At 37.7% G+C, this 8,808-nt stretch overlaps 1 long non-coding RNA gene across 2 annotated transcripts; it reads left to right on the top strand.

The window, feature by feature from the left end:
- The first annotated feature begins 613 nt into the window (after positions 1–613).
- LOC112183990 lies at positions 614–4,177 on the top strand. 2 transcript variants are annotated; one of them, XR_002930000.2, is made up of 4 exons: positions 614–683; positions 1,068–1,252; positions 3,282–3,470; positions 3,623–4,177. It is a non-coding gene; the product is annotated as an uncharacterized LOC112183990 (long non-coding RNA). The 2 variants fall into 2 exon arrangements; XR_002930001.2 differs by lacking the exon at positions 614–683 and adding an exon at positions 774–932.
- Positions 4,178–8,808: the final 4,631 nt, after the last annotated feature.

Here is an 8,808-nt window from a genome sequence, read left to right as displayed (position 1 = left end):
ATGGTAGACTTGCTCACTAAGTCATTGCCTAAATTCCACTTTCGAGAAACATGTTGGTAGCATCGTTTGCGGAAGTTATCCAAACTCCCATGACCATAGTCATTAGGGGGAGATGCAGACATCAGGGGGAGATGTCTACATGCATGGTCTTGAAACGTGAAGGGTGTGTTGTGCTCTTTTTCCCCTTCGATCGAGGTTATTTTTGTCCCACTTCGTTTTTGTTACTCGGCAAAGTTTTTAGCGAGGCAACGAGAGAAGCATCGTGTTTAGGCGACAGAAGGGGGAGTGTTTAAGTAAATCTCTATTGTGTCTGGCCCAAACTCTAGGTTACTTGGACTAGTGGTAATAAGGTTATATTAGAAGGATCTAGATTCCTATTCAATGTATGATTAATTTTCTTGTATGATTTGAATTCTATACATTGTAATTCTCTATATAAATATATCCCTATTATTAATGAGAATATACAACAAAGTTATCTCATTTTCAGTTTCTCTAGAACAGAAAGTATATTTTTATTTATCAATATGACAATATGGTAGCTTTTGCCCTTTGTAACAAAACTTAGTGGCTCATCAAGTGTCGTTCATTCACTTTCCGCGAGAAACAGAAACAAAGAGGGTTGGGGGGGGGGGGGGTGTGTTGTCAGACTCTTCCTCTTCCGCCGATTCGTCGAAGTCCAGGTGGGTCCTCACTTCTCTTAGTTACTTGTATTGAGGAGTGTATGTGGGGTTTTACTACTCTTAGATTACTGTTTTCCATTTCTGAAGCATCTGTAATCTCTTTCGAAATTTGATTTATTTTTCATTAAATTTTTTAGCAACAAATTGATATAAACCCCCATTGTGCCAGACCAGTTTATATAACGCAAAGATGTAATAGATGAAAGTTGGGTATTGGTAAAAGATTTACATTTTGCAAAAACAAGGAAGGTGGGTGTTGATAAAAGATACAACATTTTGCGTCAACAAGGAATTTGTTATTATTATTTCTTTTGGTTCAAGGAATTTGTTACTTTTTAAATTATTTTATGTATATAATTATCTGTAATTTTAATTGCAATTCAGGGGCAAACCGCAAACGGAATTGCTGACTAAATAGCAAGCCTTGAATCGTAGCTATAAGAGGTTTCTCTGCCAATCCAGAGAAAAGAGATAGGAAGAGGGACAAGGTGAAAATAGAAGAGGTTCAGTCCACTACCAAGAAGCAGCGCATAGCCACTCACACCCACATCAAAGGCCTTGGTCTTGAGGTTTCTCTCTTTCCCTTTCTATTGTTTTTGTTCTAAACCATGAAAAGATACTCTTGTCAGTGGCATATTTCAAACTATGTCAAAAATTCTATCTTTATCTGCTGTAGAAGTGTTTGCTTTCATAGGTTTTAAGGTCTGTTTGGTATGCTATGTTTGGTGACGTTCTTCTTAGATTGCCTGTAATATTACGTCTTCATTTTATTTTATTTATGTTCACTCAATGGAATACTATTTCCTGCTTTACACTAGTACACACTGACACTCCATGTTGGATACGGGTGTATTTGAAATTAGGGTCATTGCAAGATCAGATTATGTTTTATTGATGGTAGTTAGTAAAAAGTTATACTTCTGCCTCCAAAGAAACCTTAAAATAAAGTGGAGAAGTTTATTAGGCTGTCCCTTCATACCCAGTAAAATGATTACCAAAATATTCTGTAGATTGCAAATGCAAGAGAATAATGGGGGTTTGAATACTTGGGGTTTCCATTGGGTGGGAATTCTAAGGCTGCCTTGGTTGGAACCCTGTGGAAGAGAGATTTGAGAAGAGATTTAAAGGATGGAAGAAAGCATTTTTATCCAGGGGGTTCATTCAAGCATTTGGCAGTAGAGCCTTCCTATTATTTGTCTTTATTCTATCCCTGTTAGAGTGGCAAAGAGTTTAGAGAGGATGAAAAAATTTCTCTGTGAGGGAGTTGGAGAAGCCAAGAAGGGCCCAGCTAGTTAGGGGATGCAGAATCCAAAAGTAGGGAGAGAGGTGGGAGTTTAATAGCAAGGGAATATTTCTCTGCTGGAGAGTTAACTTTGGACATTTTCATTGGAGAGGGATGAAAGTAAATATGTGTACTGTGAAACTGGTTTTTAGAGGATCAATTAGAATCCCTTGGGAGGACACTTCTGCTGAATGAGTTTGTCCAAGTGTTTTCAGCGTTTGGTAAAAAGGGAAGAATGAGATTTTGGGATAACTTTTGTACGGGGGACCAACCTATCCATTAATCTTGTCCAAGGCTGTTCGGATTATCAAAATTTCTTAGCAGAATAATAGGACGTATAGCTACACAACACTTTTCGTCAGAAAGGTGAGGTGAGGTCTGTCATTGTTGCTGTTGCTAGAAAGAATCAGTTTCGTGCGTTTGATAATGAATGAGAGGAGATGGAAGCTACAGTTTACAGGTGCTTTCCCTTGTAAGCATTCTCACAGGTTTTTGATTGATAATAATTCAGATCCAGTTTTCTATCCTGCAACTTTTATCTGGAAAACTAAAGTTCCGCCCACGGTGAGGGTTTTAGGCTTTTGGTGGCAGATGGGAGGATGAAAACTTGCAATTTGATTCCATGGAGGGCAAATTGCTGCTTTTCTCCTCACTTGTCTGTTATGTACAAGATGCTGGGACAAGTTGTTAATAATGTTTTTCTGCATTGTGAAGTTGCTTCTCTTTTATGGCCAAATTTTTGTAGTGAGGCTGGGTGAGCTGGGAGATCCAGCTGGAAGTCCTGCTCTTTTATGTTAAGTCCTGCTTTCGGAAAAAGGAAGAGGGACAAATTCTTTGGGGTTACAGTCTGTTGGCTATCATTTGAGTGCTTAGATATCATCATCTGCATCCAGCCGTATGTTATGGAACAAGCTTGTACAGTTTGGTTAGGGAATGTAAAGAAATGGAGGGATGTTTCAAAACTACATAGGTACACAAGTGAAGGAGCCGTGGAAGAGAGTAATATTCTGGTTAGCTCTTTGGGGATCTGTTTCATTGGCGTTCAAATACTGATTCCTTATGTACCTATTGGAAGGCAGCTAAAGTATAGGGGGTTTTTCTTAGTTGGTGGGGGTGATTCTAGTTGCTTTTGTTATAATTTTCTGATATTTCTGCTGCTGACCTGTTGATCATCAACTGCGTTGTTCTTTTTGTTTATTACAGGTTGTTTCTCTTAAAACAAAAAGGCTGGTTTAATTTCAATATTGCATAAATCATGAATTATCTGTTTATAAGAGGGATCTCAACCTGAATGAGTTACAATCTTTCTGTTCCAGGCCAATGGAAGAGCAGCACCTTGGGCTGCTGGCTTTGTGGGTCAGGGGGAGGCCAGAGAAGCTGTTGGTCTTCTTGTTGATATGATACGGCAAAAGAAGATGGCTGGTAAGGCACTTCTGATGGTTGGACCTCCTGGAACTGGAAAGACAGCACTAGCTCTTGGAATATCCCAGGAGCTTGGCAGTAAGGTAATTCTTACAGTTTTTCTTAGCTATCCATTATTCGATGTTAAAAATTAACGCAAGTATTTTTACGTACTCTGTATTAATGCTTTTATAGTCCTTGATATGGATGTTTTGTTTTGTTCTGATTTTACATGGTCAATGGTCCTTATTTATAGGTTCCATTCTGCCCGATGGTTGGATCTGAAGTATACTCATCAAAAGTTAAGAAAACTGAGGTTTTAATGGAAAATTTTAGATGAGCTATTGGTCTACGTATCAAGGAAAATAAAGAGGTCTATGAAGGAGAGGCAAGTCTCTAATGATACATTCCCGACGAGGAACACAGCCACACGTGGGTGTCCAGAGAATATCGGCGGTTGCTGGGTTTTATGATTCGCAGCAGGCACAGATGATGACCAGCGGATGAGCTAGAGATTTTTGGCTAGCGGTGGCTTAGCGGAGTATGACCAGTGGTGGTTGGCCAGAGGTGGTGGCTAGCGGAGGAAGCTTTGTCCAGCGGTGGTGGCCAGCGAAGGAAGCTTTGGCCAGCGGTTTTTGGTGCTGCGGTGATTGGCGTTAGCGCTGTTTGTTTTTGGTAGTTTTTCGATACCTCCACTATTATGGAGGATTATACATAACAAATCCTCCATAATAGTAGAGGTATGTACACAATCGATAAACCTAGAATCCTATTACATAACAAAATTTTACAACCACAATTATAGGATCCATCTAAAAGCTTATTTTTTAGATAAAGAATTTATCTGCAAGTCCCTTGAAAGATAAACCTAGAATCCTATTACATAACAAAATTTTACAACCACAATTATAGGATCCATCTAAAAGCTTATTTTTAGATAAAGAATTTATCTGCAAGTCCCTTGAAAGATCCTACAGAACCAGCCGGTAGTTCGTAGAACCAACTCAAAGCCGCCCCGGAAAGTGTTTCCTGGAACATGTTGCAGCAAACCGCATCCGTGTACCCCTTGGCACTTGTCTACGAGCGAAAAGCTCGTAGATGTTAATACGGGTCTCCTACTCCTATGTAATCTATCGTTAGTGGTTTCGAAGCATTGGAACGAACTGCACCCAGTACTGCCTGGGTGAAAGGTCTCAGATGGTCCTCAAAGGTGGTCAGAGGATTCCACGTGTCCCTATTCTCCGTTGTTTCCACTCTTGATTGGAGGGCCGTTAGTGAATTGCTCATCTGTATGAGCAATGCCATGTTGGGGTCTATTATTGGTGGCTCAGCTTGCTCAATCATGGGTAAGGGTGGGGGTGGTAAACCTCTTAGGCTCTCCGGGTACAAGTTGACTGGCATGTGGATGACTCGTTGACTGACAATATTTGCTCAATCATTGGAGCTTCTTCGGATTATCTCTGTGAAAGTTCATGTGTGCCTGGAATCTATAGTAATCTATAGTGTCCCAATGTACGTATTGTCTTTATTGGCAGCATCCCTTCCACACTTGGACTTGTGCAAAATCTTGAGGTAGTGTGAATAAATATTTTTATCCTCAAGTGAATCTATACGAAGACTATCAGAGATGTAGGAGGCTTCAATCTTAATTGTTCTAGTTTTTTGTTGTATCTGGAGAAGTCTAGGCCCTATGTCCCTTTCTCCTTCCCTTTCTCCTTACTCTTTGTACCACTTCTTTTTATCAATAATGTTAATGAATATTAGAATTCTCTTTTGCTTACCACTTATATTTCCATTTTGTTACTTTTTTAGCGAGAAAAGTGATCAATGAGAGCAAACTGCTTATGAACTAGAAATTGAAGCAAAACAAACAAAAACATAACAATTTGAAATAAAATTCTTCGGATATCTATTTTTTAATGATTCGATATATTACAAGGTATTAGACATCGTTATTTTACCAGAATCAATGTGGTATAAGATAATTAACATCATTTTTTTTCTAGAATCTGATGTTAATATAAGTAACACTACTACATAAATTGAAACAGACGACGGGCAAAAACTGTCGTATGATATAGAGGCTGACCATCGTATATCGAGGCGCCGTCTGATGAAGGTCGATTGTAGGGAACCGTCATATGAAGGGATCGACAGCGTGGGGGCAGCATGTCGACAGCATGCCGGCAGCCTGTCGACAACATTAGCTGTTGTGTGACTGTTCTTTAGACAACGGGCAACTTTAAAAACTGTTGTGTGATTGCGATTCAGATGTCGCTTTATTTTATGGTCGTTGTGTGAGTTTTATTCAGATGACAGTTTTTATTTTGTAGCTGTCGTGACTTTTGTATACATTCGACAGTTCTTTTGACAAAAAATGTGGTGTGAAGGCTAACAATTAAATGTATTTGTGCTTTGAGACGACACATTGAGCTTTTACCATTGTGCTATAACGTGTTGGACAATACTTTTCATTTATTCTTGTTGTCTAATTGTTACAAAAGTTCTAAACAATCAAATTAACTCAAATCCCACCATATATAAAATGTATTCAGTAAATTGATATCAAAAATGGAGTATTTTCCTCTCTGATCCTAACATGCCTAAACAATCCCCGCAACAATTAACTTTTTCTTCATATTCTGAAACCACAACTTCCTTCTCATTTTTGTTCCTTGTTGCTTGAAATCTTTAGCCTGCAGCACAGCATTAAAGCACCAGTCAATTAACATTAGAAAACACATGAAATGTGGCACAAGGGTAATTATTTTTAAGAGAAGGCTTTAATAGGGGAGGAAGGGGTCCTTCATTCAGAGTACTAATGGAGCTTATTGAACTAACCTAGGTTATCAGTTTTATCCACCAACAGCTCAATCTTCTCACCACAGTCTAGAACCTGCATAATAGATGAATCTCCATGACTTAAATACCTGATGAATCATTGCTATATACGGAAAACTAAGACACACAAAAAAGAAAAAGAAAAACAATAAAGAGATGTAAGCCACAATAGTATAAAGAAAATTAGTCAAAGATAACACACAGAGCTCAAAAATCATTTTGGAAAGCCTAGTAATAATCAGACAGAAGTACGCAAATTAGGTTGTTACTGAATCAGTCATCAACTGCCAAATTACTCATACAACTATTCTAAATTTGAAATAGGATAAAACAACGGCAACTCTTTCTACCTTCTCAATATTTTCCATCATAACACCCTTGACCTCAGTAACGTGAGCCTTCACTTTTGCAAGCTTGTTGATCTCTTCAGGATGATCCACACAGTACTTCATGTGCTCCGTCAGCTTTGGTCTAAAGCATCCACATCAAAGTTAAGCATATTAATGGAAAACTGATTGTTGCACCATAATCTTCATCAAGAAACCCAAACTCTCTGTTCAGTCCATTGGCTGTTGCAGTCCAACTTTTCCACCAACATATCTTCTGTTGAAATCATCCTTGATTCTCTCCAGATAAGCAATGGGAATTTGCCTACCTGCAGATTCAGCTGCAAATACATAGTAGGCTGTAGAGTAGAAAATAGAGAATTTGAAACCATGTCCCTATAAGGTGTATGGGGTTATCAACTAAATAAAATATTTGAAAATAAACTGATCAAGAGAAAGCTTGTAAATCACGTCAATCAAATCAAATGCCCAAATTACTTATCTAACAGGGAATACCATTATTTTTGTTACTAATCAAATACTATCCTCGTAAAATCAACCACAAAAAGAATGCACATAGAATAAATAATGGACTATTCATCTATTATTACTGCAAAAACATCTTTGACAAAATGTGTCTTTTGTATGCTCGATTACTCATTATCAAAGGAATGTAAAAGGGCAAAATAAACCAAACTTCACAGAAACATTCTCTTTTGGATTTGAGAAATACAAACTAAAGACGGTCAGTAACATAATTCTCAAAGCATTTTTCTTTTGATTCTAACATGCCTAAACTTGTAACTATTAACACCTTGGAAAATAAGAACCATATGCCAAAACATAATCCACATTTGATCTATTTGAGCAAATTAACTACCTTACCATACATTCGAGTAAAAAACCCTCAACAATATCAAAACTAACCACCATTTATGCCAATTATCTTAACCCAGAAAGAACCAACTAAGCAATCACATCACACCTACTGAACCTAAAGAGGAAATCCACCCAGAAATTTCAAAACCCACAAGATCTTATGAGCTTAACAAATTGCAAGAGACAAATGAGGTCCAGCTACCCCAGATCTGAAAATCACTTACCAAATGTAGAACCTTCCAAATCCCTAAACCAACTTTCCCTGCAAAACACAAATCTCAAAAAACAATCAGACCCAGTAAAACACACAACAACCAATCATCCTCCCCTCTACTCCCTACAAACACCACTTGTACTAATCAGCTCCGAACAACATAACCCCCAAAATATACACTGAAAATATTCGAATGGAATAAAAAACATCATAACCCACTTTTTTTCTCTCCAAACTTCCACCATTCTGGTTCATACCACCTGTAAAACACCAGCAAGCAGTTATATGAGACATAAAAAGATCATGAAATTCATTATGATTGTAAACACTTGTTTATGAAGTTCTAAACTACTCATAGCTCAGAGAAAACTTCGCCTGACTGCATGCACCCAATATAAACGCAAGGCTTGTCTAAATGAGTTGCAAGTGCAGCTCCCAGAACATCTATGCAAAACAAAAAAGAAGTGAAATAATATAAATCATAAAGAGCCATCTGCAGTGTAAATATATGCCAATGAGAAAGATCTCTAGCATTAATCATTGGTAAAAGCGAATTTTCATTAAGAACTATTAGACACAATCTTTTCTATTGACAAAGAATATGGTGTTTTCCAATCTACATTTACAGAAATCATACCTCAAGAACATGATAAACACATTAAATAATAGAATATTAGCTAAAAGAAAGGGAGGGGGTAGCAATTGTGAGGAAGCAAAGCTGGTACATAAACAAATCCTATTGAAAAATGAGTCCATGTAATACTGACCAATATTTAAATAAACATCATCATTGACTTTGGCATAAAACTTATCAGCAACATGAGCAAAGAACAGTGTAGCCTTCTTCGAGAACTCTTCAGATGCCTCCAGATGGGTATCCTGCCAACAATAGGGTGAAATTCATAAGAATATTGACAATAGTATACCATTTATTTGCGCACACCTACAAATTACAGAAAGTAAGTTTTATGGCACGTTTACTTACTTGGAATGGAAAATAATCATGAATCGGAGACAAGTGGAATTGGAGAAGAAAGGAATCTGTATTGATTCCGGAGAAATGATTCCTAAACCCATCTCCCCCCTTCGTAATCGAATTCCTGAGTATTCAGGAATCGATTCCTGATAAGGAGGTGAGACCTATATCTATTCTGATTTCTTCATGTGTTAGTAAATGCAGGA

The sequence above is a fragment of the Rosa chinensis genome, chromosome 2 (genome assembly GCF_002994745.2).
Source record: "Rosa chinensis cultivar Old Blush chromosome 2, RchiOBHm-V2, whole genome shotgun sequence".
NCBI classification, from domain to species: domain Eukaryota; kingdom Viridiplantae; phylum Streptophyta; class Magnoliopsida; order Rosales; family Rosaceae; genus Rosa; species Rosa chinensis.
Note: the sequence above shows the minus strand (reverse complement) of the source record. Positions and strands in the feature narration are given on the sequence as shown.